Genomic DNA, 9,428 nt, shown 5'->3' on the forward strand with positions numbered 1-9,428 from the left:
TAGTGCCGAGAGACTGGCAAATTGCTAATGTGGTGCCTCTATTCAAAAAGGGATCCCGTTCTCAGCCTCAAAACTATATGCCAGTTAGTCTGACATCAGTGGTAGGAAAGCTTTTCGATGGGTTAATAAAGGATAAGATACTGGACTTCATAGCAAATCATAATACTATTTGAGTTTGTGCCACATGGTTTTATGTGTAATAGATCTTGCCAGACTAACTTTATTGCCTTTTATGAGGAGGTGAGCAGGGACCTCGATTCTGAGATGGCAGTGGATGTGATTTACTTTGCTAAAGCATTTGATACAGTGTCACACAGAAGGTTACTGGTTAAATTAATGAAATGTTGGCCTGGAACATAGTATTTGTACCTGGATAGAGAACTGGCTAAAAGATAGACTACAAAGAGTGGTGGTAAATGGAACATTTTCTAATTGGACCAGTGTTGTTAGTGGAGTACCGCAGGGCTCTGTACTAGGTCCCTTGCTTTTCAACTTGTTTATTAATGACCTGGAGGTGCCATTGAAAGTACTGTTTCTATTTGTGCAGATGAGACTAAATTGTGCAGAACTATAGGTTCCATGCAGGATGCTGCCACTTTGCACAGTGATTTGTCTTAACTGGAAAACTGGGCAGCAAACTGGAAAATGAGGTTCAATGTTGATAAATGCAGGTTATGCACTTTGGCAAAAATAATATAAATGCAAGTTATACACTAAATGGCAGTGTGTTGGGAGTTTCCTTAAATGAGAAGGATCTTGGGGTTTTTGTAGATAACAAGTTGTCTAATTCTGGGCAGTGTCATTCTGTGGCTACTAAAGCAAATAAAGTTCATGTATAAAAAAGGGCATTAACTCAAGGGATGAAACATAATTGTGTCTCTTTATAGGTCCCTGGTGAGGCCTCATCTGGAGTATGGGGGCAGTTTTGGACTCCAGTCCTTAAGAGGGATATAAATGAGCTGGAGAGAGTGCAGAGACTAAGTGCAACTAAACTGGTTAGAGGGAGGGAAGAGTTAAATTATGAGGGAGACTGACAAGGTTGGGGTTGTTTTCTCTGGGGGAAAAAAGGCGCTTGTGAGGGACATGATTAGACTTTACAAGTACATTAGAGGACATTATAGACAAATAGCAGGGGACCTTTTTACCCATAAAGAGAATCACGTACCAGAGGCCTCCCCTTCAGACTAGAGGAAAAGAAGTTTCATTTAAAGGAACAGAGTAGGGGGTTCATCACAGTGAGGACAGTGAGGTTGGGGAATGCACTGCCGGGTGATGATTCAGTTAATGACTATAAGAGGGACTTGGATGATTTCTTGGACAGACATAATACAAAGGCTATTGTGATACTAAACTCTATAGTTAGTATAGATATGGGGATATATCATTTATGTGACAGTAGGGAGGGGTGTGTGTATGGGGCTGGGTTTTCATTTGGAGGGGTTGGACTTGATGGACTTTGTCTTTTTTCAACCCAATTTAACTATGTAACTATATAACTATATATATATGTATATACTCACTGCATATCTAGATACAACCAGTCACAATGGGGAATAAACCTGCTCAGAACACTCTATGGGCCGAATGATTCTGTATCAACAGGCAAAGTTCAATGGCCCCACGAGCAGCGCTCCTGCCTGTGTTATAGGTGCAATGAACCCTCACCCTCTCCCCTGCCCGACTCCAACCTTTATGTTTATTTATCCACCCCCTGGAGCCCATCCTCTGATCAGTGTGAAAGTTCCAAGGCAAAGTTTATAGATCACGTAATATATTGCACTTTACTCTCATTATATTTATACAGCTGGAACACAAACACTGTATAACCCAGATACAGACTGAGACATGTTATATACAGGCACAGCCAATAACCTCATGAACTTGTGTGGCCAATACACAGCACAATAAAGCACCAAACAAAAGTACAGAGAAGAGCAACTAAGCTGATAAAGGGAATGGAAGGGATCAGTTATGGGGAAAGGCAAGTTGGGATTGTTACACTGGAGAAGAGACAGTTAAGGGGATATGATCACTATATATAAATATATAAGGGGATATGATCACTATATATAAATATATAAGGGGATATGATCACTATATATAAATATATAAGGGGGATATGATCACTATATATAAATATATAAGGGGGATATGATCACTATATATAAATATATAAGGGGATATGATCACTATATATAAATATATAAGGGGCATATGATCACTATATATAAATATATAAGGGGATATGATCACTATATATAAATATATAAGGGGGATATGATCACTATATATAAATATATAAGGGGGATATGATCACTATATATAAATAATATAAGGGGGATATGATCACTATATATAAATATATAAGGGGGATATGATCACTATATATAAATATATAAGGGGGATATGATCACTATATATAAATATATAAGGGGATATGATCACTATATATAAATATATAAGGGGATATGATCACTATATATAAATATATAAGGGGGATATGATCACTATATATAAATATATAAGGGAGATATGATCACTATATATAAATATATAAGGGGATATGATCACTATATATAAATATATAAGGGGGATATGATCACTATATATAAATATATAAGGGGGATATGATCACTATATATAAATATATAAGGGGATATGATCACTATATATAAATATATAAGGGGGATATGATCACTATATATAAATATATAAGGGGATATGATCACTATATATAAATATTTAAGGGGATATGATCACTATATATAAATATATAAGGGGGATATGATCACTATATATAAATATATAAGGGGGATATGATCACTATATATAAATATATAAGGGGATATGATCACTATATATAAATATATAAGGGGGATATGATCACTATATATAAATATATAAGGGGATATGATCACTATATATAAATATATAAGGGGATATGATCACTATATATAAATATATAAGGGGATATGATCACTATATATAAATATATAAGGGGATATGATCACTATATATAAATATATAAGGGGATATGATCACTATATATAAATATATAAGAGGGATATGATCACTATATATAAATATATAAGGGGATATGATCACTATATATAAATATATAAGGGGATATGATCACTATATATAAATATATAAGGGGATATGATCACTATATATAAATATTTAAGGGGATATGATCACTATATATAAATATATAAGGGGATATGATCACTATATATAAATATATAAGGGGGGATATGATCACTATATACGTATAAATATATAAGGGGGATATGATCACTATATATATAAAGTGAATGGAAGGGATAAGTTATGAGAAAAGGCAAGTTGGGATTGGTTACATTGGAGAAAACACAGATAAGGGGGATATGATGACTATATATCTTCTGTCTCTTCCCTGGCTCCTCTTATATCTTTTCCCTGTCTCCTCTTCTATCTCTTCCCAATTTCACCTTTATCTCTTCCCCAGCTCTTTTTCTATCTCTTCCAAATTCCTCCTCTATCTCTTCCCTGCCTCATCTTCTATCTCTTTCCAATTCCTCCTCTATCTCTTCCCTGCCTCATCTTCTATCTCTTCTCAGTTCCTACTCCTTCTCTTCCTCGGCTCCTCTTCTATCTCTTCTCAGTTCCTACTCTTTCTCTTCCTCAGCTCCTCTTCTATCTCTTCCAAATTCCTCCTCTATCTCTTCCCTGCCTCATCTTCTATCTCTTTCCAATTCCTGTTCTATCTCTTCCTGGCTCCTCTTCTATCTCCTCTCAGTTCCTACTCTTTCTCTTCCTCAGCTCCTCTTCTATCTCTACTTAATTCCTCCTCTATCTCTTCCCTGACTCATCTTCTATGTCTTCTGAATTCCTACTCTATCTCTTCCCTGGCTCTTATATCTCTTCCAATTCCTACTCTATCTCTTCCTTGGCTCCTCCTCTATCTTTTCCCAATTCCCCCTTTACCTCTCCCCCCTGCCCTCTTCTATCTCTTCTTAATTCCTACTCTATCTCTTCTGCTGCTCCTCTTCTATCTTTTCCCAGTTCTTCCTTTATCTCTTCCCAGCTCCTCTTCTATCTCTTCCTGATTCCTCCTCTATCTCTTCCCCATCTCCTCTTCTATCTCCTCCCAATTCTGCCTCTTTCTCTTCCTTGGCTCCTCTTCTGTTTCTTCCCAATTCCTCCTCTATCTTTTCCTTGGCTCCTCTTGTATATTTTCTCAATTCCTACTCTATCTCTTCATTGGATCCTCTTCTGTCTCTTCCCAATTCCTACTCTATATCTTCCCCTGGAATGTCTGACTGCACCACTTTTGTGCTTTGGTAAATTACATTTTTCTTCCATACTTCCGTTTTCATCACTAGAATTTGTCTCGCACGTTCACAGTACAATTTAATAACATTCAGGGTAAGTTGACCCAAGCAAAACTGGGAGGGGAAGTTGGAAACTGCATCTGCTCTGGTAAACCGGTGGAAAGGGTTAAAATATACCCTCAGAGAAAGGGTCGATCTTATCAAACCCTGCCTATGTTAAGATCAAAGATCTCTTTTTCCAACTGTTATGGGGGAATAAGAAAAACCTCATCAAAAGGAATGTTACCTACCTACAAAGGAAGGAGTGGGGTTTCAGTATGGTGAACTCTGTTGTGTCCATTGTGTTGTGTGAACACCTTTAAAAAGTATAACTACAACAACCTCATTTTGGAGAAGCCTCCTTTGTGGGTGGAGTTTGGGTTCTTCGTTATCTTGAGTGCTGGCAGAAAGGTGGCTTGGTGATGAGTGTACCCCCTCCTCATGGCGCTCTCCGACCTTATGTTGTAGTGAGTCTGAAGGTGATGAGATGGTGTAATGTCTGTTGGGGTGATCAGGGCTTCTCCCAGAAGGGAGATCAATGGGAGATTCTTGGGTTCCTACTTTCATGTATCATTGACCCTGAATGACTGTACAGACCAAGTGTTGAGATTGGGACTCTCTTTAGTCAAATCTCCATGCATTACCCTGAAGTTTTGGGTCAAGAAGGACCAATCAGATAATATGTTAAGATCAGGGCTTCACTATTTGGCTCCCCTAAAGTTTAGGGATGTGAAGGACTGTCCAGATGAAGTGTGGAAACCAGGGCTCGCTTCAGTCCATTCCCCATGAGTTCCACTAAAGTTTGGCCACATTACACAGTTACATAGTTACATAGTTAGTAAAATTGTTAAATTGGGTTGAAAAAAGACAACGTCCATCAAGTTCAACCCCTCCAAATGAAAACCCAGCCCCATACACACACCCCTCCCTACTGTCACATAAATGCTATATACCCATATCTATACTAACTATAGAGTTTAGTATCACAATAGCCTTTGTATTATGTCTGTCCAAGAAATCATCCAAGTCCCTCTTATAGTCATTAACTGAATCATCACCCGGCAGTGCATTCCCCAACCTCACTGTCCTCACTGTGATGAACCCCCTACTCTGTTCCTTTAAATGAAACTTCTTTTCCTCTAGTCTGAAGGGGAGGCCTCTGGTACGTGATTCTCTTTATGGGTAAAAAGGTCCCCTGCTATTTGTCTATAATGTCCTCTAATGTACTTGTAAAGTCTAATCATGTCCCTCACAAGCGCCTTTTTTCCCCCAGAGAAAACAACCCCAACCTTGTCAGTCTCCCCTCATAATTTAACTCTTCCCTCCCTCTAACCAGTTTAGTTGCACTTAGTCTCTGCACTCTCTCCAGCTCATTTATATCCCTCTTAAGGACTGGAGTCCAAAACTGCCCCCATACTCCAGATGAGGCCTCACCAGGGACCTATAAAGAGACACAATTATGTTTCATCCCTTGAGTTAATGCCCTTTTTTATACAAGAACTTTATTTGCTTTAGTAGCCACAGAATGACACTGCCCAGAATTAGACAACTTGTTATCTACAAAGACCCCAAGATCCTTCTCATTTAAGGAAACTCCCAACACACTGCCATTTAGTGTATAACTTGCATTTATATTATTTCTGCCAAAGTGCATAACCTGCATTTATCAACATTGAACCTCATTTTCCAGTTTGCTGCCCAGTTTTCCAGTTTAGACAAATCACTGTGCAAAGTGGCAGCATCCTGCATGGAACCTATAGTTCTGCACAATTTAGTCTCATCTGCACAAATAGAAACAGTACTTTCAATGGCACCTCCAGGTCATTAATAAACAAGTTGAAAAGCAAGGGACCTAGTACAGAGCCCTGCGGTACTCCACTAACAACACTGGTCCAATTAGAAAATGTTCCATTTCCCACCACTCTTTGTAGTCTATCTTTTAGCCAGTTCTCTATCCAGGTACAAATACTAGACAAAGTGTTGAGATCTTTAGTCAATGCCCCATTGGTTTCCCTGAAGTTTAGGGACGTCGTCTGATGCTCCTTTAGTGGGAAGATCTATTTTAATAACAATTTAAAGTAAAGAAGCAGTGATGATTGTGATTGCACACGGGAGGAATGTTCTGGCAAAGTGGAAACAGTCAGCTCTAGTGATGGGCGAATTTATTCGCCAGGCGCGAATATGCGTGATTCGCCGCCTCATCTTCTATCTCTTTCCAATTCCTGTTCTATCTCTTCCTGGCTCCTCTTCTATCTCCTCTCAGTTCCTACTCTTTCTCTTCCTCAGCTCCTCTTCTATCTCTACTTAATTCCTCCTCTATCTCTTCCCTGACTCATCTTCTATGTCTTCTGAATTCCTACTCTATCTCTTCCCTGGCTCTTATATCTCTTCCAATTCCTACTCTATCTCTTCCTTGGCTCCTCCTCTATCTTTTCCCAATTCCCCCTTTACCTCTCCCCCCTGCCCTCTTCTATCTCTTCTTAATTCCTACTCTATCTCTTCTGCTGCTCCTCTTCTATCTTTTCCCAGTTCTTCCTTTATCTCTTCCCAGCTCCTCTTCTATCTCTTCCTGATTCCTCCTCTATCTCTTCCCCATCTCCTCTTCTATCTCCTCCCAATTCTGCCTCTTTCTCTTCCTTGGCTCCTCTTCTGTTTCTTCCCAATTCCTCCTCTATCTTTTCCTTGGCTCCTCTTGTATATTTTCTCAATTCCTACTCTATCTCTTCATTGGATCCTCTTCTGTCTCTTCCCAATTCCTACTCTATATCTTCCCCTGGAATGTCTGACTGCACCACTTTTGTGCTTTGGTAAATTACATTTTTCTTCCATACTTCCGTTTTCATCACTAGAATTTGTCTCGCACGTTCACAGTACAATTTAATAACATTCAGGGTAAGTTGACCCAAGCAAAACTGGGAGGGGAAGTTGGAAACTGCATCTGCTCTGGTAAACCGGTGGAAAGGGTTAAAATATACCCTCAGAGAAAGGGTCGATCTTATCAAACCCTGCCTATGTTAAGATCAAAGATCTCTTTTTCCAACTGTTATGGGGGAATAAGAAAAACCTCATCAAAAGGAATGTTACCTACCTACAAAGGAAGGAGTGGGGTTTCAGTATGGTGAACTCTGTTGTGTCCATTGTGTTGTGTGAACACCTTTAAAAAGTATAACTACAACAACCTCATTTTGGAGAAGCCTCCTTTGTGGGTGGAGTTTGGGTTCTTCGTTATCTTGAGTGCTGGCAGAAAGGTGGCTTGGTGATGAGTGTACCCCCTCCTCATGGCGCTCTCCGACCTTATGTTGTAGTGAGTCTGAAGGTGATGAGATGGTGTAATGTCTGTTGGGGTGATCAGGGCTTCTCCAGAAGGGAGATCAATGGGAGATTCTTGGGTTCCTACTTTCATGTATCATTGACCCTGAATGACTGTACAGACCAAGTGTTGAGATTGGGACTCTCTTTAGTCAAATCTCCATGCATTACCCTGAAGTTTTGGGTCAAGAAGGACCAATCAGATAATATGTTAAGATCAGGGCTTCACTATTTGGCTCCCCCAAAGTTTAGGGATGTGAAGGACTGTCCAGATGAAGTGTGGAAACCAGGGCTCGCTTCAGTCCATTCCCCATGAGTTCCACTAAAGTTTGGCCACATTACACAGTTACATAGTTACATAGTTAGTAAAATTGTTAAATTGGGTTGAAAAAAGACAACGTCCATCAAGTTCAACCCCTCCAAATGAAAACCCAGCCCCATACACACACCCCTCCCTACTGTCACATAAATGCTATATACCCATATCTATACTAACTATAGAGTTTAGTATCACAATAGCCTTTGTATTATGTCTGTCCAAGAAATCATCCAAGTCCCTCTTATAGTCATTAACTGAATCATCACCGGCAGTGCATTCCCCAACCTCACTGTCCTCACTGTGATGAACCCCCTACTCTGTTCCTTTAAATGAAACTTCTTTTCCTCTAGTCTGAAGGGGAGGCCTCTGGTACGTGATTCTCTTTATGGGTAAAAAGGTCCCCTGCTATTTGTCTATAATGTCCTCTAATGTACTTGTAAAGTCTAATCATGTCCCCTCACAAGCGCCTTTTTTCCCCCAGAGAAAACAACCCCAACCTTGTCAGTCTCCCCTCATAATTTAACTCTTCCCTCCCTCTAACCAGTTTAGTTGCACTTAGTCTCTGCACTCTCTCCAGCTCATTTATATCCCTCTTAAGGACTGGAGTCCAAAACTGCCCCCATACTCCAGATGAGGCCTCACCAGGGACCTATAAAGAGACACAATTATGTTTCATCCCTTGAGTTAATGCCCTTTTTTATACAAGAACTTTATTTGCTTTAGTAGCCACAGAATGACACTGCCCAGAAATAGACAACGTGTTCTCTACAAAGACCCCAAGATCCTTCTCATTTAAGGAAACTCCCAACACACTGCCATTTAGTGTATAACTTGCATTTATATTATTTTTGCCAAAGTGCATAACCTGCATTTATCAACATTGAACCTCATTTTCCAGTTTGCTGCCCAGTTTTCCAGTTTAGACAAATCACTGTACAAAGTGGCAGCATCCTGCATGGAACCTATAGTTCTGCACAATTTAGTCTCATCTGCACAAATAGAAACAGTACTTTCAATGGCCACCTCCAGGTCATTAATAAACAAGTTGAAAAGCAAGGGACCTAGTACAGAGCCCTGCGGTACTCCACTAACAACACTGGTCCAATTAGAAAATGTTCCATTTACCACCACTCTTTGTAGTCTATCTTTTAGCCAGTTCTCTATCCAGGTACAAATACTAGACAAAGTGTTGAGATCTTTAGTCAATGCCCCATTGGTTTCCCTGAAGTTTAGGGACGTCGTCTGATGCTCCTTTAGTGGGAAGATCTATTTTAATAACAATTTAAAGTAAAGAAGCAGTGATGATTGTGATTGCACACGGGAGGAATGTTCTGGCAAAGTGGAAACAGTCAGCTCTAGTGATGGGCGAATTTATTCGCCAGGCGCGAATATGCGTGATTCGCCGCCAGCGAATAAATTCGCGAAACCCCCGAAAAATTTTCGGCGTC

This window comes from Xenopus laevis, chromosome 6L, assembly GCF_017654675.1.
Source record: "Xenopus laevis strain J_2021 chromosome 6L, Xenopus_laevis_v10.1, whole genome shotgun sequence".
NCBI lineage: Eukaryota > Metazoa > Chordata > Amphibia > Anura > Pipidae > Xenopus > Xenopus laevis.